The sequence below is a fragment of the Cornus florida genome, unplaced genomic scaffold (assembly GCF_030987335.1).
Source record: "Cornus florida cultivar Cherokee Brave unplaced genomic scaffold, ASM3098733v1 CherokeeBrave_3.0.0_Hap2_Chr07, whole genome shotgun sequence".
Taxonomy (NCBI): Eukaryota; Viridiplantae; Streptophyta; class Magnoliopsida; order Cornales; family Cornaceae; genus Cornus; species Cornus florida.
The window spans coordinates 51,589,475-51,615,431 of NW_026775577.1; the positions used below are offsets into that span (position 1 = coordinate 51,589,475).

A 25,957-nucleotide genomic window follows, 5' to 3' on the forward strand; every position below is an offset into this window, starting at 1 on the left:
GAGAGAAAAACAAGAAAGAAAATTACATATTTCGAAGAGGCGATTCGTCACTGTTGGAAAGAAATTGTAAATTTGGAAACAAGGAACAAAAATTGGGCGAGCAGAAGTGGCGCGGATAAATTTGAAGTCCTCGAATCGCCCCTCAATCGCTCCTCACCTCCTTTCGACCTAGAAAATGAAGGATAATTTGGGATATTTTTGAATGTCAAGGATATTTTAGTAAATTCTCTCAAATTTTAAATATATGCAAGTATAAATACACAGTATAATATATACATACACTCACATATACAGTAACATATACACTACATACACTATAATAATGACTGAGGTAACTTTTTGTGGGCCAAATTTTTTAAATTGACGTGGCACAATCTGGGCCACACATCCGAATCGACGGTAACAGGGACATGAGAGGATTCCTTCCCGACTATGACCATGACTATTCAAGAATTAATGGAATACCTTTTCATATTTGTCTTTTCTGCTTCCAACTAATACAATTTTTTTTTTCTTTATAATCTTTTTGAGGGTTGAGAATATAGAAATGTTTAGTATGTTTAATGGAAAAGAACAGGTGTTTGTTTAGTGAACAATGGTTGTAAAAAGAGGATTATTAATTTTCCCTTTTCACTGTGAGTTATGGTTGTGTTAGTTACAAATTACACTTTCATTGTAATAGGAAATGCTCTATTTTTTTATTATCTGAAAATTATATAATAGTAAATAATGGTCAAAATAATATATATTTTTTGATTAGTCACATTCTCACATTAAAGTAAAAATTAAAACAACTTTGCAGTTGGTAATTGTGACATTTCAGTTTGAGCTATATTTGAAAAATAATAATTTTGTGATATTGATTTTTTTGTGCATGTGCGTGAGAGAGAAGGTTTCATAAGTTTCTAACCGTAAGTTTACAATGAAAGTACTTTTTTTTTTTGTTTTTTTGTTTTTTTTTTTTTGTAAAGGAGATGCCGTCCACTTGGATTTACATTTTTCGCTAACACTTTTCAAATAGGGGAAATTTAACAAATGACTAATTTTGAGATTATAATTACAAATACGACATGTATTAAAAATATAATTAATTATAAAAATTATTAAATTAAATAGTATAACTTATACAATATACTTCCTCCTTTTCATTGTGAGTGACAATTTTTACAGTACCTATCTATTATGGACAAAAAAAATAGGTTCAAAATGCTAGTCCTTTCAATATTTCCATTTATCTCCTCTCTCTATCAACAATCATGTGGACTACAGGGAATATTTACATTTCTCAAAATGTTCTCAATTATTTAAATAATATTATTTTCGTCCCATTTTAAATGTCAATTTTTAAAGTTATATTTTAAAAAACTTGACATTTAAAACAAAATAGAGGGAGTAATTATTAGTTGCTTGGACTATTCACTGTATTATCTTATTAAGATTGTGCATATTGTTTCAGTTTGGATTAACCATGGTTTCAGAGATCGAGCTAAAGATTAATTTCATGTCTTGTCACGCTAGCTTGCTATGGCATTACAAAACTAAAACAGTAAAATAGCCTAACCTCAGATGATCCCACCACGTGATGCCTTTCATGCCTAGGCATGTGCACACCTGCAAACTCTGATTAAAAACTGCAACTGGCATAGGAGGACGAGTTTTGGGGCTTAATTTACCAAAAATATAGTATATATAGAGTGTTAAGGGCCTAGGGCTGAATGACATTGGAGGAAGAGTGTTAGGCTTTTGTTGTTGTGGGTATAATACACACGCACACCGCATATTCATATTTCATATTATGCTCAAGGATTCATTTGCGGGTTTATCAGAGGTTTGTTTTTTTTCTGGGTATGAATGCCTTTTTATCTTGCCTGTGTTTGGTTAATGAGAAAATGGAATGATTTTTCAATGGAAAAGCATAACTAGAGTTGGTTTAGTTTGAAGTATTGAGTTTTCTTCGCTCTAAAATTTTTAATTTTCTTTTCTCGTCTTCTTTTTCCCTTGTTTAATCGCAAACCAAATAGAAGTTCTTAATAAATTAAGACTCTACAACGTCGTTCCTTATCGCGTATACTGAATTATTATTATTATTTTTTTTTAACTTTTCATTTCTCTGCCCTCTGCCCTGATTCAGAGATCATACATGCACTCTTCAGGTAAAATAACTCCGTTATTTTTATTATATTTTTGGGAATTTGATTTATTTTTGCTTATTTTAGGGTTTTGGCTCTAAACTACTAGCAATCAAGGGAATGTCACCTCAGTCCTCAGGTAATTGATTTTGGGAAAACTTGGAATTTCCCAAGTATTTTAGATTGTTATTTTTCTATTCAATTAATCTTTAGGGTGTGTTTGGTAGGGTTGATTTGGAGGGATAGGGAGAGAAAAGAAAAGAAAGGATAGTGTAAGTGTGTGTTTGGGTAAGTTAAGTGGAAGGATAGGGAGGGATAAGGAGAGATCTTTCATTTGCTTTCTTCTCAATTTTGAAAAGATAGAGAGAGATAGGGAGAGAAAGGATAGTGATTTTAGTGGTATTTTGATAATACCAAAATTAGCCTCCACAAATTAATACACAGATTTATTATTCCATTCAAGTCCCATGATTATGAAAAGGTAAAAAAGTAATTTGTTTATTATCTTTTCTTTTCTCTCCTCTATCTTATCTAAATAAGAATAACTATTATTTCTTTTCTTTTCTTTCCTGTCTATCCAAACACAAATAGAAATTATTACTATCCTTTTTTTTCTTTTCTTTTCTTTTCTCACTAAGCTATCCTTTCTTTTCTTTTCTCTCGTAACTAATACTATCCAAACACACCCTTAATAAAGAATTATGTTTCCTTAAAATTGTTAACTAATATCTGATTTCCATATGTTTGTAAGTTCAGAAATTTGTTTTGATGGTCTATTCATATCTCATATTGTACAGGCTTACCTCTTGGAAAGACAGTAGGGAAAAAATAGGTATGGTCCCGAGGCATCCTTTCAACTTTTTCGTAGTTTTAGTTTTTTGTTGAAATAAATCAGATACTAAGAATGTGACTACTTTATAGTAATTATAAAGTGTTAAACATCTAAAAACGGATTGTATTCCTTTTTGGACTTACATAAATCAAACAAACTGTGTACTCTCGACTAAAATGTGCCTGACTAAACTGACTTCTGTTGTTTTTGAAGGATGCATACTTTTGAACACTTTTATATATAAAGTCAATTGCGTTAGGTACCATAAATTTTTTTACATCGTAGTCAATTTTGTGATTCTCACAACTTTGGCCTAACTTCTTGTCCTTCTCTCTAAATTGCTTGTAAAAATGATTTTATCCCTAAAACATTCTGTAGAACAAAGTGGAAGCACCAAATTGGTTATAGCTATGTCTATGCATGTGCACTTGAAGTGTTGGAAAATAGTTTTTTAAATATGGTTGTCTGAGAGTATGTTGTGAATTGTACTTGAATTTTTGCTAATTGTTGGTACTCATTTTGTCAACAAGAAGAATTTTTATGAAAATTGTTTTTAGAGAGTAGCTCTTTTTGACAGAACAGTTCATAAAAATTTGTCGGGCATGCTTCCTCTTTCCTTAGAATACTACTTTTTACTTTTTTCGTGAGAGATCTAAAACTATTTGTTTGATCGTTTGTATCACGTTACTCTTACCTGTATGAAGTCTTAATAGCCTACTACAATCAAATTAAGCCTAGGCTCATAATATTGAAGTTTATTTTCAGTGTCCATTGTTGAGGAAGACACAAGGAACAACAATGGTGAGAAAAAGAAATCGATTTACTTTTTTCGTGAGAGATCTAATACTATTTGTTTGATTGTTTGCATCACGTTACTCTTACCTGTATTAAGTCACTCTTACCTGTATGAAGTCTTAATAGCCTACTACAATCAAATTAAGCTTAGGCTCATAATATTTAAGTTTATTTTCAGTGTCCATTGTTTGTTATCGCAGGACGAGGAAGACACAAGGAACAACAATGGTGAGAGAGAGAATTTGATTGAACATTTGGAGTTCTTTAACAGTTGTAATGCTATTACAACCTTCAAAAGAGATGTGAATATATGGATACAGATTCAACTAGCAATCCCATCAAAGAGAGTGCAGCTCAAGGAAAGAAAACGAGAAGAACAAAGAAGAGGAAATTTAGAGAGATAGTGATTGCATCTTTTGAAAATTCTGAAATAGACTCGGCCATATGATATCTAGTTGAATCTGTATCCATATATTCCACATCTCTTTTGAACGTCAGTTCTGGAAGCTCCAATGATTGATATAGATTCAACCAAAGACGCAATGAAAGAGAGGGCACCTCTAAAAAAGCGGAGTTGGAGACGGAGAAAGAAGTTGAGACCCAAACTGAGGATGTCAAGGAGAAAACTTCTTGTTCTTAATATAAATGGGCTGCTTGCTCATATTGTTAATGTGCCCCCAATGGCTGAGCATACACCAGGTGTACCAGGCAGGAGAGGTGAGAATGCAGTCTTAATGTTATTTGGAAACATTGATGATTAAAGTTGGAGGCATTTCCCAACTGCCATGCATGATCTCTAACTCTTAACGCATTGATTGATTTTCTGTTTCAGTTTATGCGACCCTTTTGTAATGATTTTATGAAGTTTTTGCTTTAGGAAATTTGATGTCGGTATTTGGACTTCGGACTTCGAGAGCCAAGTATGTTGGTTATTTCATCAACTTCTCTTGCATATTGATTTAACTCCTGGAAATAATTATTCTCATGTTTTTCCTGTTTATTGCCTACTGTTTCTATGAATTTCTCGAGTGCTAACCGTGTAGCATACACAAGGATGTTGTTGATAAATTGGTTAATAAATTGTTGGGAGATTTGAATCACAAGTTTTTTGGTTGGGCAAGTCTTCAAAGTGTCTGTTTATTTATTTCTTTTAAAAAATTCTGCGCTAAAGAGTTATTAACAAAAAAATGTTTTAATTGGGCCCATCTCAAATTTATTTATGTATTTATTTTTTCTTTTTTACGTTTTCAAGAAATATCAGCATATTTTCAACCTCTGTCTAGCAAAGGTGTGCATCACAGTTGATGCTTTAGCGTGCTTCTATCAGTTCAGTTTAGGCAGCGACAAGACGTGAGCCACTTTACTGGACCATACCTAAAATTTTCACGCAGCAGACCGTCCTCCATCTAATGATTAAATATTCTGATCAACGGTGATAAATATCAGTTATTGATATAGAGGTTCATAAGTTAGATGGCTGGGATTATCTGAATGGTGCCCATTTTGGATTGAATATGAAAGCAGAAATGGAAATATGTTTTAGAAAGCAAAATCAGCCAAAGTTACTATATAAGATAAGAGTATTATGGCTACATGAATACTATATACTATTCCTGTAGGTCATATTGTTTAGTTGCTTTTGGAAGTTAATATACATGTTACAAATCAATGGTACATATTCTCTTTTTGCAGGATGGATCCTGGGGATACACTCCTGGGCTTTTCTTGGGGAAGTTAACAAGCCCATGTTAGTTGAAGATTTGAGTAAAATATGGAAAACATTGATCCTAATCTTCCATAAAAGAGGAGAGATTATAATAAGTCAAACACATTGTTATTGGATGATACTCCATATAAGAGGGATTCCTTAATCCTGTAAGCTCGTTGCTCCTATTGTCACTTTATTTTCATCAAGCCTCATTTCTCAAGTTCAGTTTTTATCTTTTGATTGATGCCCTATTTCCTATTTTTGATTGTGTAAATATTATCATTTAAAGGCACACTGCAATCTTCCCATCTTCACATACGCCTATAGGCAAGAGCAACAGCAATTCATTAGGTATGACGTCTTCTAATATAATTCCCTTTTTTTTATTTTTTATGTTTTTTTATTATTTTATTTGTCTTCATCTTGTTTTTCTTTATAGAACGGGTGATGCCTTTGCCTTAATATTCAGTAATTCCTTCCATTTGTACTCGTGACATTTGCAATATGTATTGAGTCTTCGGATTGGAAATGTTAATTACATGGCTAGATGCTACACCATCCTTAGAATTACAAGTGTGGTTACATCATAATTTATTGTTTCTCTAATTATTTTTTGTTGCACATTATGATGTTAAATGACTTGTAATAGAGGTCTTGGAGGCGATATTCGTTCATATCTGAAGAATTTAGCAGCCACTAAATATATACGAACTATGTAAAGCGCCATCCATTTGGCCAACATGATCCAAAATGGGAATCATATCGCCAATGGTTGTGGAATTAAGGGAATCATATCGCCAATCATAATTTAGTCTTGACAAGTTTCTCAAATTTCTCTCTACTGGATTAGAAGGTTTTTTTTTTTTTTTTTTTTGTATTCCTGGATTAGAAGTTCTCTTTCTAGCTTATTGGGTTTTTCTGTTTACTTCATTCTCATTATTGTTGATTGGTAAAATTATTATCTCAATCTGCCTTGGTTTTTCATGTGGAAAACTGGGATGAGTTTGAATGGAAATGGTGACATAAGGTGGATGGGTAAATGGTGGCGGTACATTAACATTTTGAGTTTGGATGGAAATGAGAATAAAGTAGACGGGTAATATTGTCTGGTAAAAAAGAAAAAAAATAGTTGAAAGACCTTTAAAAAATGCACTCTCCAATCACCTTTTAAAAAAATGAATTCCTTTTAGCAAAATTTCTTATACAAAGGAATTCTCAATGAAGGCCTTCAAATGTTGAAAAGCTTCCCCGTAACGATGTCAAAAACTTGATGTAAGATTTATATGTACCACTTACAAGTACACAAATTTTTGTAGATGGGATTTACTTATAAGGGTGTCATATTCAAGGGACTTGTGTAAATTAAGTTTGTCAACAGATTTTTTAAATTTTAAATTAACTTGAAAGTAAGATAATCGAGTTGTGATGATTAATTTTAAATTAACTAAAATCGAAAAATAAAATAAATTAAAGAACGATGATTAAATAGGATGTAAAAAGTAGAGAGATGATTAGGTGTATGACTCTATCACTAACATCGCACCACCAGTTAATTGCATCAATTTATTAGAGATATATCATATAACATGAACAGCTACAAGCACATATTAATTCAACTAGAAAATAATATAATTTAAAACTTGGTATAAACCATTTACCTAACTACTTTACTCTAGGTGTAGTATGGTATATCTTTTCTAGGTATATTTCATAAAATCTCTAACATTATATTCAGAGAAATACCATGTGTAATCATCTCATTCACAACTACAAGAAGTGAATGAGTTGTGTTCAATCACAAGATTAAAATATCCAAGACAAGGTAGAAAAATATTTGTAATTAAATTAAAACTCTAAAACCGATATTGAAAAGTCAATTAAAAATCCTACAGATTACACAATTATGTATGATAAAAATTGTTCTCCAATAAATAAATACAATCAAACCAGTATGCTAAGTTAGGGCTAAATCACAACCCTAGTAAAGCGTTTAGCCAAGCATGACTGGAATGGAATTCTTCATGGTTGAGGAAGACATCTTCACCGCCATGGATCGATCTCTTCTTTCTTCTGAATGCCTCTCCTCTGATCTCAGCCTCAAGCTCCTCTATATGATCCTTCAATGCTGTAAAGGACTCCCTTTAAACAATAAAAGATCAGCTCTAAAGTTCCTTTTTTCGTATAGAAGATATACATAGAAATTCTGCCAAATAAGGACTCCAAAATTTATACAGATTTCTAGCCCAATTTTGACAAGGTAAACAGCTGTTTTATGGAATCCTCGTGAAATACAAAATTGTACCTTTTCGAATTTCCTTTCAACCATTCATGAGAATTTAGCTGTTTTGACACTCGAGGAGAGAGATACAGCCAGATTACCAAAACGGGTTCAAGTTACCAATTTTGGCTAAAGTTTCCTTTTTGGAGAAGAATTTTTCCTTTTCTTGTTCTTTCAATTCTCATCAACTTGTGGCTTCTTTTGGACTATTTTCTAAGTATAATTAGACTTGAATCTTCAATATTGATGGGTCCGACAGAATGTCATCTTTTAAAGCTCGGAATCCCTGATCTTGACTGATTTTATAATTAAAGCCTTGAAATAAATAAAAACAATAAAATAATGTAAAATCACAAATAAACTATTATTAAGGGAATAAAACATGCAAGTAAAGGGGTTAAAATGTTTAACATTCAGTGCCTAACACACCCCCAAACTTACATATTGCTAGTCCCATAGCAATAAAACTAGAGAAAACATAAATGCCGCTTTCGTGGGAATCACGATTGTATTTAGCATATGCAACAAGCCTTTTAAACCCCCTAGGTTATCCCTAGTGGATGAGTGAAGTCTCGTAAGGGAGAGATGATATCCACACACATACAACACAATTCAATCTTTTAGCAATCAACTTATTCTCATATCATCACAATAATCAAGGGGAAGACTACACAAAAGTACTTTAAAAATTATCATCTGACTATACTCCTTAGTCCCTATTTTCATATTTCACCCCAATGTTTCCCACACATTTGTGTAACAAGAATTACAGCAAAAATCAATCCCCAATGTTGTGAAATTCATGAACTAGCAAATCATCTATGTAGTAATGTCTTTTCAATTGAACCCAACTTCTATAACTTCAATTCCTCAGATCCCTTCTCAAGTTATTTTCTATGGCAAAATATTATTTATTTATTTATTTTTTTTATCCTTACCCTCAATTCTTCACGTGAACATTCTATGCTTATGAGACATGAGCCTCGATTACTCCATGAAAGGGTTCCAATTTTTTTTTTTTTTTTTTTTTTTTTTTGAATATCTATGCCACAGTAATAACCTTCAAAGTTCATTAATTTATATCCATCCATAGGCATCAGAATTCAACCAAAAATATAAATACTCATAGATAAAATTATAGTGTGCATGTGAAATCCATAGGGACCAACAATTACTAAAACTCCTGTCATACTAGATAATGGAACCCACATAAAATAAAGCACGAATATTAGGGATTCAAGACGATCTCAAAAAAGAATTTTAAAAAGTACTTAACTGTCTGAATCCCCCTAACAATTCTCAAATCCTTAAATTAAAGTCAATATACAAAAGAAAAAGAAAAAGAATTGGTTTTTTTTTTTTAAATTTTAAATTTTTAATATATATATATATTAACAACTAGAGTAGACTCTATGCCCCTAAACTTAAATTGGACAGTCTGCTCATTAGACACAAAATCAAAATTAAGAAAAATAAGAACTAAAATAATAATAATAATAATAAAAACACAAAACGAAAGCACCTGGCAGAATAGCTAAAATAGAGGCGGCGGAGCATCGGGATTAAGCCCGTTATGAATCATAAGCCCATGCATCATGTCCATTATTGATCTTTGATCCTGACAAATCATCCTCTGTTCCTTAAGAATCGTCCTCTGCCCCTCCAGAATTGTCCTCTGCCCCTAATGGATTTCTTGAACTTCAGATTGGAGTTGGGTCACCTTACCCACCAAATAGTTATAGGGATAATCATCAGCGTCATCCTCGTCATCACTGGTTGCCTCTGCCATAGGCTCATCATGGGGTTCATCAGCGGACTCATCTTCTATGACCTGTCTAGTAGCCAATTGATTTGGATGAACAGGCAAAACTTGTTCACCCTCCACAATTTTGCGAGCCGTTTCTCCAGGTGTAGCAACCACCTTTAATTTCATGTGAGATCGGCTGCGATTCCAATCAACCTCACCATAGCAATCATTGTGCTTAGAAGAGAACGCATCTGTAGCAATAGTGTAGCCCTGAGAAGTTAGCAGTCGAATAACAAAGAATGGTAAAGGAAACTCCCAATCTTTTTCTTTTTCCGGAGTTTGCTTAATCACCAAATCATAAAATTTTCTAAGCTGCCCATAGATGATTTCCGGAAAGATATCTGATGGCCAAAATGGATGGCATATAAGGCACGCAAAAAATCTTGACAACGCTCAAATTGATGAGTAAGAGGGCACACATTATGAAAAAGTATGGCATCGGCGAACCATAGGTGTAATGGCAAAAATGATTTGGTAGTAGAATTATATTTAGAGCCTGAGAAACGACTAACAGCAAGGCGAATAATCATCAGTCTAGTGGGAATCTCGGACATCGGAGTGAAAATTGACTTCAAATCAACCGGGCATTGATGTGGACATCCCAAAGCCATGGTAATCGTCGAAGGAGTAATGCGAATTATAGTACCATCAACGGATGACATTAGTGCTCCCCGTTCATCTGGATTGGAATGAAGATTTGATAAAACACCTTGACTAGTCTAGGGTACATGAGTTTACCAGCCGGCTCAAAAAGGTATTCAGCTCGCCAACGCCGTAAATCTACAATGGGCCACTAAGTTTCCGGAATGTTGTGATTTAGAATGGCAATGTCAAAACCCACTTCATGATTAAGAATTCGACCATGCCACCTCTAATCTATGGTATCTCGAAGAGTTGGCCGCCTCGTGGAAGATTGAAGGAAGCGACTTCTAGAAGCATCGCCTTGAGTGGTATTTTTCTTTCTTGGGGCCATTTAAGATAAAAAACCTCTTTGCAACCTTTTCTCGAACACTTGGTGGGCTCCTCCAAATTCTTGCTTGGAATCTTTGTTTTCCTCTCCAAATTTGTGCAAACAATATGGCAATCACTTAATTGCAATGGAATTGGGATGGTGAAGGATATATATATATATGGTAGGGTGGAAGGAAGAAAAGAAATTAGGATGGTAAAGGTTTTCTAATGTGTATAGGAATGGTGGTGTAGGTGAATTTTGGTTTATGGATTTATTTTGGAAGATGAAATTGAATTTGGATAATGGTGATTGAATTTTGTTATATGTAATGATGGAAGTGTAACGACCCAGGTTTTATTCAACCCGGTGGGTCAGTGATGAACCGAGGATTGACCCGATAATGGATCCGAAATGCGGAAGTGAAAGATAAACCAAGGTCTCTAGAGATAGAGGTCATCCCTAAGACACTAATGTGCCCTTCCATGAAGTCATAGAACTCAAGAAAAGTGAATGAGCAAATGGGAGTCAAAACGGGCTAAATCAGTCAATTAAGGGCAAAATGGTCAATTCACAAATAAAAGGAGAAAATTGACTCTAAACAAGTCAAACAAGTTGGATACAACCTAATCTAATCATTTCATAACATTCCAAGACGAGAATCCCACAAAATGCCCTTTCCCGGTTCAAGCAAAAATTGACACTACCTCACTAAAAACTGAATAATTCCCACTGTGTTTTGAATCTGAGAAAGGCATTGGTACCATTGGAAATCTGACTCAAAATCTATAAGTTTAGGCTCAAGAATCACCCCCATTTGGTTTAGAAATGAAGGAGATATGACCGTCTGAAGTTGGAATTTCAGTGTTGAAACATGATCTGGAAAGTTGGCGTGTGGGGGCTGTTTCGATCCACCGAACTGGAGTTTCGGTAGACTGAACTGAACATAAATTTGTTGAAAACATGTTTTTTTGAGAGGAAGAAGTTTTGGTAGACCGGAATTAAGTTTCGATCGACCGAAATGACATTGAACAATGAAAAAGGCTACTGGAAATGATGATTTACTGTGCATTGATGCTTCCAAAAGCCATCGGTCGACCGATTTGGTGTTTCGGTCGACCGAAACACCTCGAAAAGCTGCTATAAGGCCTGCTATATGTCAAAGGTGTTAAGGTTCAACCCATGCTTTAAATCCTGTGGTGATTTGGTTCAAAAATGAAGGTTTAAAACTGGTTTTCAATGAGATTTGAGTGTGTGAATATGTTAACAATCTTAATATGGATAATTGAATGTAAAACAATGGCTCATAGCCTCATACATGTTAATTACAAGAATTTCATAGGCTAAACCTCCAAGGTTGGTTAAAATATGCTTTTAAAGCAAACTATTGCACCAAATGAATACAAATGCTAAAGTAAACATGTTTGGCCTTTGGTCTCATTACAAATATATCCGTAGAGTATCAAAAGGTGCACTTAAGTGCATATTACATGGTTTGAACAATAAATACATATTTTGTCGTAATAAGCAAAATGAAGTGTGATATGCTAATAAGTGCATATTCTAACATAGCAAAAATACTCCAAGTAGTCTAGCAAGTCTAAGATTGTTGTGCATCCCATAATATTACTTCTTTACCTGAAAAACACCCGGTAACTTCGGGGTGAGTTTAAACAAGTTTACTCGTAGGGAATGAGCATGTATAAGTTTAACTTATTACAAAGTTAGCAATTTAATATAATTCAATCCATGCTATTAAAGTGACATTAAAACTTTCAACATAGCATAATGAGATGCAATTTCACAAAGTTAGCAACTTGGAATTTAAATGCAAAATCAAACCAAAATGGATACTTGGATATTGCCCGGATTAAAACCGTACTCTTGGGATCACTTTAGGGCTATTAACCTATGGGTACCTTGTGACGGCCCTACTTTTTCAAGCCAGTGCGTCATGTGATGAACCGTAGTTTGACCCGATAACGGATCCGAAATGTAGAAGCGAAAACAGAAAACAAATCATTAGGGATATACAACATCCCTACGACATCAAAGTGACCTTTCATAAGGTCACGAAACTCCATGAGAACCGACGCGGAAGAAAAGATCAGAAAAAGACTAAATAAGCCCCCAAGGGCAAAATAGCCTTTTACTTGGAAGCAACGTCTTTAGAAATGTACATCATTCCCAAGACACATCGGTGACTTCCTATGAAGTCACGAAACTCATAAAAAAACATAGCGGAAGCAATAGGAAGAAGACAATGGTCTCTCGAGGCATAACACACTTCTAAGATCCTAAGATGACCTTCCATGTGTCATGGAACTCAAAGGAATAACCGAAAGAGAAAGATAGAATGAAAAGGTCACTTGGTACCCTATGGCACCAATGACAACCAAAAGACCAAGATCTAGTTCAAACTAGACCACGTACGCCATTAAATGGCTCAAGCAAGATCAACAAGGTCAAGTGGAAACAAATCAATTGGTACAAGCTTGAAGGAGCAACAACCAAACAAAATCAACATGGCAGCTGAAAGTGGGCTATTTCGGTCGACCGAAACTCACAGAAACATTTCTGAAGTTTAAATTTTGAGGCAAGGCTAGTTCAGTAGACTGACTTGAGCCATCGATCGACCGAAATGGAGTTTCGGTCGACCGAAACTCCTCGAAGGGCTATTGAAAGTCCTGTTATGAACAAAATTTGTTGAGGCTCCACCCAAGCCTCAAACCCCAACACGAATGTGGACCAAAAACATGATTTTAAGCTATACAAGCATGCTCGCAAGTGTACATTATACATTGAAACATGTTACAATGGCCTATGGCCTCATTAAATCTCCTTTACAAAATTTGACATGTTAAACCTCCAAAGTTGATAAAAATTCATTTTTATACAAAACATGGTACCAAATGAGTACAAGTGCAATTACAAACATGTTTGGTCCTTGGCCTCATGTCATACACATCAATTACCTTACAAAAAGTGTACTTATGTACACATTACATATTTAAAACAAAAATACAAGTTTTGTTATACAAGCTACAAATATGGTTTCATGCCAACATTTTGATGGAAAGGGTATTTCAAGTCTACGAAACTTCCTTGGCATAGTGTGCATCCCAAATCAAGGTCCCTGTACCTGAAAAATGTCCCCACTACGTGGGTGAGTAACATAAAGCTACTCGTAGGAGATGAGCATGCATCGACCTAGCATTTTATAATTATATCACCTTAAGGTGAAACATGTTAAAGGGGCTCATGCCACCTAACGTCTATGTCAAAGTGAAACTCAGGGAGCATCTTAAGTTATTAATGCAATTGAAATGAATAACGACATACAAGTATACATGCTCAAATACACTAAACCGTATTAAAACATGATACACGACATACAAGCATACATGCTCAAGTACCTTAAATCATGTTAAACAAGTTATGCATTGTTTAAGCATGCATATACAAACATACAATTAACATGGAAAACTCATAAATCAAGTATACAGGCACAAGTATACTAAGCTAAATGAATTACGAATAAGACAAGCATATATGATACAAGTATACATAATGAAGTCCGATTGCACAAATCAAACATATAATGCGTAAGTATACTAACTAGGGTTTAGATACACAACCAAGGATACAAATTCAAATATACTAAATGAGATCTAAATACACAAAACAAGTATACAGTTTCAAGTATACTAATTATGATCTAAATACACAAAACAAGTATACAGTTTCAAGTATACTAAACAGGATTCAATTACCCAAGTAAGCATCAATTCTCAAGCTACAAGTAATCCATGATTTACAACTTGAAATTTAATGCGAAATCAAATAGTGGAAAGACTAAGATCCTTGGCTGCAGACCAATCGAGTTATTCCGGGTTACTAGCCCGCAAGGTACTACTTAGTGCGCACGTGTATAAGTTATTCCGGGTAATTACAACCCACAAGGTACTACCTATTGCGCACTTCATATGACTTAGGAAACTCACGAATCCGTACTAGGGCCAGACCCTAGCCATCACATGAACATGATCCTTACAAGCTTCCAAAAATAATAAGTTCAAAACTTTTGCAAAATCAACAAGTTAAACCAAACTTATACATCTCAAATAATGTCTAGGAATCAATTTACATGCACAAGTAAGGTTAAATCCACATAAACCATGTCCTAGCATTCAAGTCTACAATGACATTCACAATGTCGAATTTTCAATGTGCAATTCGTTACATGCTATGACAATTTCATTTCAAAATTTAAAATGCAATCTCATCCAAATGATCCCTAATTCAAATTTGTTAAATAACATGGTATGGTCACTACACAAACCAACTCAAAACTAATTTGGATCATTAAGACAACAAAATAGAGTTTAATTGAAACATGTTAATTAAATTTCTAGATTTTTTAAAACACCCCAATTAGCCCCAATGGATATATACAAGTGAGCAAGCCCAAGTCACTACCATTATCAAGTTAGAACTCAATTAAACTGGTGGAACCATTAATTAGATTTTTAATTAATTCATTTAATTCAAAATCTCTAGATTTATAACTTATCCAAATGCTGTCAATTTAACATAGGTTAGAGAACATGCCAATGCCTTTTTTAATCTCACATTACAAGTTAATTTTATGCTTGTTTCAACTATGTGAATTAAACTCTTATAAAAGATAAATATTAAATAAGTTTTGCAATTCTTATTCAAATGCTCCAAATTTAATATATGTTACACAACTCAGCAAGGTCTAATTTAGTAGCATGCCACAATTTAATTCTAAACTATATGCCATCATTAGAATTAAATCCTAAACAAAGAAAATAAATAAATTAAATTTTAAAAACTTGAACAAAACATGCTCACAAGTTGTATATACTTATAAAACAATCAATACAATAATAATATAAACCTAAGACATCCCCTACCTCAATTTGAGATGAAAATCTCAAAAGCTCACCGAAATAAAAGTGCTCCGAATCCAACGATACCGAAGGGTTTTGTCAGGGACAACACGATTTACATGAACCCCCAAGAAGCCCCATCAAAATCACAACTTGACTTCAAACCCAAACTCAAGAAACGATCAGAAATGAATTCTAATAAGGGGTAAAGGTAAAGCACATCGAGAGGAACGATAAACGTTAAGGCCGAAGAGTTTTCACTAAGAAAATCAAGTGGAGGAGAAGAAAGAATGAAGGCAGCCCCTTGGGCTCCCATGGCTGCCGGCCAAGAGGGTGAAGAAGATGATGGAATTCTGACTTTTTGACTTAAGACCCCCTATTTATAGAAAATCTCAAAAAGTACCCCAAAAGGGCCCCGCTAGGTCCGGAAAAGTGAAATTTGAGCAGAAGCACTCAAACGGTGAAACTCCATAAACAAAAAAGATTCAAAATGAGAAAATATGAACAACAAAAGAAATGACATCAAAAACCGAGTCCCGAGCAGAGAGTTATGCCCCGAACAAGTTCAACGGCAATTGGGGCCAGAAACCCTAAAATTGGAGGAAAACGATCAGAAGGAAATTGTATGAGTACACGACTCGACGAAATGTGAAAATGAATCCCGTATGAGAATCCAGGCTCAAAACAAGGCATTTAGTAATAACTTTCATTAATTGCACAATGGCTCCTTCAAAAAGTGAAAACTGCATAACTGCCCCAGAATGAAAATATCTTCCAAAAATATTTTCTTAAAAGCCCCTGAAATAAAATATATTCAAAAGATATTTACGAAAAACACCCCAAGAAAAGAAAAAGATTCTGAAAAACTATGCATCCACGCCCCTATGGACACCGGGAGCAACTAGAGTACCTTTCTTTAAAAGTAAAGATACGTATTTCGTGAAAACCACTTAGGATGAAGGTACGTGAATTCAAAAATCAACTCCGAACACAAAGAGTGAGGTTTTGCCAACAAAGTGATAAACGGGGAAAAGACAAAATAGGGAAGAGGACAAAACAGGGAAAAGGAAGAAAAGTGAATAGTGTCGAAAAACGAAAAATGTGAAAATGACTTGGTCCTCAAAGGAAGTTGTCAATTCAAAGAAAAGAGTCTCAGAAACCATTTTTGAGCACTCGAGACGACACTAAGCAACGAGAAACTGAATTCAGACAAGAAATTTCAACAAAAAAAAATTCATCCGTGAAATTCTGAGGAAAAAGAAAAGGAAGGAAATGACCGGGTCATTACATACCTTCCCCTAGTGCGCACTAAGTGTAGGGAGCTCTCTATCTCCCGTACTAGAACCAAGTCCTAGCCAAGTCATGCTCTTAATAATATCCCAAGTTTCCAAAATCAACAAGTTGAGCAACAAGTCATGATATATGTTACAAACATAAAAGCTCCATGAATTAAATGACTAAATCATTAGAACATTGAGATAGAAATTAAGTAGACTAACTAAGTAATTTATCTAAATTTCAAGAGCTGTCCAAATGATTCCAATTAAATATATGACAATGAGTAACTCATGGACATGCTATATATCAAGTCAAAGAATGGAATTTAAGCATGGTACAATTAAGTAGAATTTAAATCAATTTAAATTAATTAATTCTCTAGATTTAAAAAGCTCATTTAAATCATACCAAACTAATATACAATAAAGATCAAGTCATGGTCATGCCATATATCAAGTCTAAAGTGAATTATATGCAAGCTACCATTAGTCATTTATTTCTTAATTTAACATAGGACATGCATACAACTTGTATATCATTACAAGAACAATTAAATTACTTGGAAAATAAATTATAATACTTCCTACCTCAATAGAGAATTGAATCTCTATAATCTAAGGCAACCAAGCTTACAAATGGAAACCAAATAAGGGTTTTGTAGTGGAGAGTGAGAGGAAACTAAAGTATTCTAAGCTTAATGGCTTTAGGTGAGTGGAAAGATGCCAAAAATGAAGTCAAAGCTCTAAGTCAAGTTTTGCTCCAATGGTGGCTAAGTTAGGGTTCTTAAGAGGAATAGATGAATGGATTAAAATGCAAACCCTACGCTAAATGTGGTGGGATTCTCCACTCACTAGGTGCTCTTGCACTACCTCACACACACACACTAATGCAAGACCAATTGTGAAGCTTACACTTGTGATGTAAGGATTTGAGGTAAGTGGAATGCTAGGATTTATTAATGGGGGAAGGAATTTAGTAATTGATTGGGTGGCAGAGAGATTAACAAAATAAGAGATAAAAAGATGAGAGGAATTTAATAGTGCGTAGATAATTTGGACGAGGCAGTGGGATGGAATGGTGTTGAATTGGGTAGAAAAATAGATATATATATATTTATAAGGATGAAAGGCTGGGAGATAGAATGAAAGTAGTGGGGAAAGGAAAGTAGGGATCCGCCAAAAAAAAAAATTGCTCGCAGCCTTGTAAAAAAAAAAAAAAAAAAAAAAAAAAAAAATATGAGTCTGGCGGTCGTCGCCCATGGGTCGGGCAAACAATCGCCCGAAATTGCTACTTGGTCGGCCATTTTCTTCACCGGGAGATGGTCGCCGCTATTCCGGGCTATGGTCGCCCGGTGCTGGTCTGCACTTCTCGTCGAAAAAAATTATCGGGCGATGGTCGCCGTGAAGTCGGGCGATCATTCGCCCGGCACTGCTGTTGTGCCGTTGAAAATAATCACCGGGCGATGGTCGCCCCAAAGTTAGGCGATGGTTGCCTTGCGCGGGTCACCACGTGGGCGACCGTCACCTCCTAGCTAGGCGATCATTCACCCGGTTCTACTATTTGCTCTGAAGAAAATCCCCACCCGGGAGATGGTCGCCCATAGGCTGGGTGATCATTCGCTCGGGCCTCCTGCTAGTCCGAATTTTTTTTTTTAGAAGGCAAACTACAAACGGCCATAACTTTGGCATCTGTGGTCCATTTTGGACGATTTTTTTTTTTTTTTTTCATTTTGGGTATTTGTTCGAGATCTACGCGGAGCAAACTGCCATAGACAGTTTGGTTGACGTTTTAACTTAAAAAATGCTCTGTTCTACTCAAACCAATTTTTTTTTTTCTTTGTATGCCTTGAAATTTTTGTATTTTCTTCGAAACAAGCACGACGCTTCATTATTGCACAACTTGTATCCTGCACAAGTAACTAAAAATCATACGAAACACATTAAATCTTCCTAATCCACTAAAACAAAAGATAAAATTAAAGAGAGAAAGAAAAAACAAAAAAAAAATTACATAAATGAAAAATTCTATCTATAATTCCTACATTTAACGTCGGTAGGCGACGTGATACTTGGATGATTAGGTGGAGTAAATGAGATTCGTCAAAGTGATGGATGTCGCATTCGGTTTTGGAAAGATCTTTGGTGTGGTGATCAGCCACTTTCTCATACATTTCCTAGATTATTCAGTATTGCTGTTGATAAACACGCCTACGTAGTTGACTGTTATCGGCTTGATAACAGCGGGATTACGTGGGTTGTGCATTTTCGGCGCTCTTTTTAGGGTTGGGAGATGGATAAGGTATGTGTTTTTCTGGATCTTCTGTATCGGCAGGAGGGCGTTGGCAGAGATAATGACGTTTTGATTTGGGTTCCTTCTTCCCACAGTCATTGCGAAGTTAGATCCTTGTTCTTATGTTTGTCTAATTTTGTTAATTGAGACTTCCTATGGAAAATTGTTTGGCGGTCCAAGGCTCCAACTAGGGTGGTTTTCTTTATCTGGACCGCTGTGTGGGGAAAGATTCTGACAATTGATAACTTGAGGAAAAGGGGCAATTATTAATCGGTGTTGTCTATGCAAGAATGATGAGGAGTTTATTGATTACCTCCTTTTGCATTGCTGTATGGTGAACGACTGTTGGAATCTTATTATTGGGTTGTTTGACATGTATTGAGTTATGCCACGATCTACTAAAGAATTAATCCATGTTTGGAGAGGATGTCGAGTGAGAAGTGATGTTCGCGATTTCTGGAGAATTGTATATGGTGGTGCATTTGGAAGGAGAGAAATAACAGATTGTTTGAAGGGTAAGAGTCGCCTATGGCAATGGTTAAACTTTACATTCTTCGTTCTCTTTTCAATTATGTGAAGATGAGCTTTTGTTCTTCTTCTGATGTTTTAATTACTTTCTTGGATTCTTTGGGGCCTTAGTCCCGGTTCCGTTTTTGTAAATGTGATGCGTTCCCCTCTTGAACGCCTTTTTTTAATGTTATTTTTACTTATATAAAAAAAAAATGTTGAAAAGCTCCCCCAAACACCACCCAGGTTTTGTGTATTCTAACAATATAATAATTACTCTCCATACATATATGTGTGTGTGTATGTGTGTGTATATATATATATATTAGAAAAAATGCACGTAAATAATTGAATACATAATTGGTATTTTATATATTATTATATCTCAAAATAAAATAAAGTTGACTTTAATTTTGAATCTTCCAAAACAAAAAATGAAAAGAAAATATTTTTCAAATATTTTTCATCACAGAAACATTGATTAACTAATAAAAATAACCTAAAATTTTATTTAATCAAAATGACTTCTTTTACCAGAAAAATCATTTTAAATTGGTATTTAATATTTTATGTTGAATTGTACCGAATGGTGATGTGACTTTTTCTACTGACTTATTTATTGATATTTATGTTAATCTTGTTATTTATTTGGTAATCATTTAGTTTTAGTTATTGTATTGAAAATATTTTTTTTAGTTGTTACTCACACACATATGCCTCCACTGAGGCTTGAACCTCTTACCTCCCTTTGAAATGATATTTTACTATTTTATCTGACATGTGTGTCTTTTGTGAAAGTTTGTGTTATTTACATGAAACTTATTAATAACAGTAATGTAATTTAAAAATCTATTTAATTACTTTTTATGTTAATATTAAATTAATAAAAATGTATACAAATAAAAATAATTTAATTAGAATTAATTTAGATTAACGGAATAGATGTTAATACAAATTAATTTTATGGTGATAACTATTAATATAAAGAATAAAAAAAAGTCACGTAACGATTAAAGTATGAGAAGTGTTTACGTTAAGAAGATGACTTTTGAAAGGGGTGTTTGCCGTTAAGATTAATGTAACTCATTAAGTAGTTTAGTTTTTCTTTTATAAGTCACGTATTTTGTTTATTTAAAATTAAAATAACTAATATAAAAGTGTATGTAAATATTATAAATCCTACTTGACTTTAATAAGGACATTTATAGATATAAAAAGAAAGAAAACCTAATGATTCCAGCAAATTAAAATTTAAAATTGGTAACACCCCAAAAATGATAATTCCAACAATTTAATAACAACTTTTATCCACTTTTAAAAAAAAATCATAAAAAGAAGTATTGTATCTGTATGAACATGAAGGAGTCTATTTTTATTTTTATTTTTTTTTGAAATCGTAAAATTTGAGACTCTTTAGGCATTTATAGAAAAAGGATCATTGACAATAGAAATCTTAATCACTGATGCATTATGGAAATTATCGGTGTAGAATGTAAACTATATACTTTTGTAAAATAGTTTTAACTAAAACGAAAAGTTACGTTTATTTTTCTCATTAAAATTAAAAAAACTGTTTTAAATGTATAAATTGGTAGCTTGTTGAAATATATATATATATATATATGTGTGTGTGTGTGGGGGGGGGGACAGAAGAACGTAAAAACCATGGGAATCGTTTCAAATGAAGAGTTCACAACACACCAATTTTGATGACTCCAACAATTATAATAACAACTTTTATTACTTAAAAAACTAATTATTATATAAAGAAGTATATCTCACAAAAAATTCTATAGGTGGTAGACTTGAAAATAGAGTACCATTTGTGCAGAGTATTTTTCTCTAGCCATATATAGAATTCTGTATATGTATAGACTTGAGAATAGAATAATATTTTTGTATTCTTATATTTATTTATTTATTAAAATCTTAAAATATGGGACTCTGTAATCATATATAGACAACATACATCTTAATGGTTGAAAATTACAAACTATTTTAACAGAAACATTTTTTTCTTATATTAAAACTGGGGATAACAAAAGAGAGAAGAACCTGAGAATTGTTTCAAAGAAAGAGTTGGGTAGCACCCTAAATCTCACGACTCCACAATTCAAACACCAACTTTTATCACCTGAAAAACTAATTATTATTATATTAAAATGTATAGCAATTGAGAAAATTTTATATAGGCAATAGACTTAAGAATCTAATAACATTTTTGTAGGAGAAGAGAACATGGAAATTTTTTTTCTTTGTGAAATCTTAAAATATAGGACTCTCTAGGTATATATAGACGATAGACAACTCTTGACAAGAGACATTTTAACCGCTGATGCTTTTGGAAATTATCATTAACATATATAATTTTTAGAAGAGGCGTCTATTGGGTTTTTTTTTTTTTTTTTTTTTTTTTTTTTTTTTTTTTTTTTCAAAGAGTTGTCATTGTATACGCAATGGTTTAAAAAGGTGTTAGCAAAAAGTCATTTGTTTTTATTTTAATGAAAATAACCTTTTAAAATGTATATAAATATTTTAAATTGTATACACTTTTATAGGCACTGAGTTCTCTTCATCAACCAAATACTGGTTTTTTTGGGTATACATTGAAGTTGAGTTAGATAACAAAAGTAAATGTTGAAGGAAGAGATGGAATGAGATAGAATGATGAACGCAAGATTCGTCCGCTGATTATATAATGTTCTTTAAACACCCGCAGCCGAGTAGACATGAATGAAGAAACCGTCTCCATTTGTTTTTTATTGTTCAGAAATATTGGGAAAATAGGAATAGAAAGGAAACTGTTTTATTTTTTTATACTTTTTAAAATAAAACTGACAACGTAAAGAGAAAATTGTATAAATATTTTTTATAACCAAAAACTGCGTATACATTTTTAAAAATCGAAACATGTACAATATTTAAATTGAGCATATTAATAATATCAAAAAGTGTGTTTAAAAAATAGAAATAGAATACACTTTTATAGGGTATAAATTGATATATATTACTATAGCTCTTAGGGAGGGCATATGACCCATAGGTCTAAAGACAAGGAAAAAAAAGTTTTGATGGGACGTCTTTTATTTATTTATTATTACCAATAATAAATAAATAAATAGAATCTGAATCGGCCCTTGTTTGGACCACTTACACTTGGTGGAATTCAATACTGTTCGAATGATTTGCAGCCATGTGCATCAACATCACGAATAGATGACGGAAGTGAAGTCAACATTCGGAGGGTTGTGCAATCTTCCAAATGAAGGTTGTGAGATATATTTTTGTAATTGGCATATTTCGGTAACAAAACAAGTCTTAGTCGAGTTGTAATTTCAGTTACCATATCAGAATCGACATTGACTACGGAATTAGAACGTTGTTCAGGAGAGGAAAGTACTGTTGATCATCGAAAAGGAAAGAACAACACATTAGGACATTGTTTCCCACTTAGGACCCAAATACCTATATGGTATAATTCCAGAGTTTCCAAAAATTGAAAATCCAAGTTTAAATTGGATTCTGTCAAGTGGGAACTGGTATCTGAATTTGGGAACTAATTCCAGAAGCTGAAATTCGAGATATTCCATTCTGTCATTTGGGAACCGGTACCAAGATTTGGGAACCGGTTCCAGAAGTCTGACAGTATTAGGTTTTCAGTTTCCTTGTTCTGTTTGATTCTTTTTTTATCTAACTTTCCTTCCAAGTCCTATGCAAGAAATTTTCTTTATTTTCAGAAGGAATATGACTTTACAAACCTCTATATAAACCATGTCATACACATAGGTTTATTAATGGCTTTTGCACTATCAAGTTATTATTCTTAAAAGCCTTAGGGAGATTATTGTTTCAGAAATTCTTAAAGAATTTTTTGTTTGTCTTTCTAGAACACACACATAAATTCACATAGTGATTTTAGAGTTGTGGTGTTCATATCCTGATCGTGATCATACAATTGCATCTACATCGATCAAACAAAAGCAGATCTACTTCTATATCGAATTCAGACGATTGAAGAACAGAAGTAAAAGCGATCACACTTTGAAAGGGTTGGTGCATTCGAGGATTGTTGTCTAATCTACCTGCTACTCTTCTACAACTATCAAGCATAAGTCTGAGGTCAAGTTGCTATTGGACGGGGAGTTGTAAAGCCAGAGGATGTCAGCAATTGGTGTTTGGTAGAACGATAGGGTGTGAGCCAGAGTCAAAGTTCAGTGTCTTTGTTTCAAGCATAGTGTATCGGTTAACTTTGGATTATAAAGTCCACGAGGTTTTTCCCACACAAATAATTGACATATTTTATCAACTGGGGTTTCCTCGCTAAAAATTCTAGTGTCAACTCTAACTTTATACTGTGCTTTATTTTATTTGTATGTGATTAATTGTTTAATTGCTAAAATAAGTAAAGTTGGAAAAGACACAGATCTATTTTAAAAAAACATAACTTTCTAAACATTCCGCTGTGTACAACTCACAAAGGTTTCTCAGACATTTGAGTTGAATGAGGCCTGTTGGTATGCTAGATAAATTGTTTCTAGCTAAATTTAAATAAAATAAAGTGCTCAAAGCGGAGAACAGTTTATCTAGTTGCAAATAATTAGTTGAAGTAGGAGGAGTTCTCTTTCGCACTAATGAAAATGGCACCAACGAATTTGGCGTTTTGGGAGACCATTTTTGTAAATCACATAGAATAAGGCTATAAAGGTTACACAAATGTACAATGGACGATGATAACTATTCTATAGCGGTTCCTCGCATGTTAAGGGATTCTAAATCATTCATTCTAGAAAAAATGTTACTTGGAACCCTTTTAAGCTTTCAACAATCACCTATCCATAATTCTTTAAGCCCTTCAAGAAGCTCAATTGATGAAGGCAAAACTTTTATTACAGTTTTTGTCAAATTAAGTTCCATAAATGATCCATACGCCTCTGAATCTTCAGAAATTTCTCAAGTTTTAAGCATCCCGATAGATTCAAATATTCCTACTTTTCCAACTTGATGTTTTTTGTGTAACTCCTCAGATTTTTATAGTCCTCCAAATTCAAACTAACAAGCCTCTTGTGAACTCCAATCGACTTATAGACCTCAATTAGATTTTTACATCCTTTAAGATATAATTTCTTGAGATGATATAAATATTATTCGGAATGCTAACTTGGTGGCGGGGCCATAGACAATGGTGATGGAGGAGGGTCAACCCTCCTCCTCTATTCCGCCGGTGAGCTCTCCATGCCGGAATCCAGCCTCACCTACCTCTTGGTGCCGTTTCTTTAAAGAAACCGCATCAGATTTCCAGAATTTGAATTATCACAGTGACGTACGAGGGAAGAAAATCTTGATTAAAGAAGAAGATGTTGCAAAAGGAATTAAGTATTGTTCCTCATTTGTGGCTGGCTACATGATGGGGAAGAAGCCTTATTATCATCACTTTAAATAGTTTGTGGAAAAACGATGGTCCAAAAATTTTACACTGATATATTTCAAAGATGGTTTCTTCTTGGTTAGATTCCATGATGATACAGATGTGAAGCAAGTTTTGTCTCGTAACCACACTTTTGAGGGAAGGCCAATCATCCTCAAACGTTGGAGCAAGAATATTAATCTCGTTAAAGAAGTATTGGAATCGGTCCCTATTTGGTTGAAGATATATGATATTCTAGTTCATTGTAGGAAAGCACAAGTCGTTTCTATGATTTGCTCTTCCTTTGCTAAGCCTATTTATATGGATAATACTGAATCAAATAGGGATAAAGGTTGATATTTATGTGTTATGGTTGAAGTCAATGTAAAGGAAGAATTACCAGATACAATGCAAGTGGACATTCATGGGGTTGATTGTGTTCTTGAATTTGAAGATGAGTGGAAGCCATAAATTTGTACCCTCAAACAGAGGGTTGATCATGTTTCTGAAAGGTGTCCTAAAAAAGTTCTACAAGCCAAGCCGAAGAAGAAGAAGTTGGTTGATAAATGGGTGGTAAAATAAAAGGGGAAATTAGTGGTTCAAGATGTTGATAAGGTGTTGGAAGAAACGGCTGTTAAAGATGCCTGTGATACTAGGAACAATGTAGGTAACACTACATTACTTGTTCCTCTCCAAATCTCAAATTCTTTTCAAGTTTTATAGAATGAAGAAGCACAGAAGGAAACTGAAGAGAATAACCCAAAGGAAGAGGGTGAGCTAAATCATATAGAAGAAGTTTTAGAGACTCCTATAAAGGACCTCCAAGTTGAGACATTTCAAGCTTTACAAGGCCATACACCTGAAATTCTAACTGGGCATATTATTTAAGAAATTCTAAGTACAAAAGAAAACATTCAATCTGGTCTTATCATAAAAAATAGGATTGATAAGGAGATTCCATCTTTGAAGGATTATTACCTGATTCACAAGGTGAGATTGTATATGTCTCAAGTGATGAAGCAGTAGATTTTGGGGATCCAACACGGAATATTATTAACCAAAATA

The 25,957-nt window shown here is 33.8% G+C and overlaps 1 long non-coding RNA gene across 3 annotated transcripts; it reads left to right on the forward strand.

Moving 5' to 3' along the window:
• The first annotated feature begins 2,945 nt into the window (after window positions 1-2,945).
• On the forward strand, window positions 2,946-6,457 carry LOC132267188 (uncharacterized). Of its 3 annotated transcripts, none has more exons than XR_009468918.1 (3): window positions 2,946-2,961; window positions 3,935-5,631; window positions 5,754-6,457. It is a non-coding gene; the product is annotated as an uncharacterized LOC132267188 (long non-coding RNA). The 3 variants fall into 3 exon arrangements; XR_009468919.1 differs by lacking the exon at window positions 2,946-2,961 and having other exon boundaries at window positions 3,030-4,676; window positions 5,449-5,631; XR_009468917.1 differs by lacking the exon at window positions 2,946-2,961 and having other exon boundaries at window positions 3,030-5,631.
• The last annotated feature ends 19,500 nt before the right edge of the window (window positions 6,458-25,957 follow it).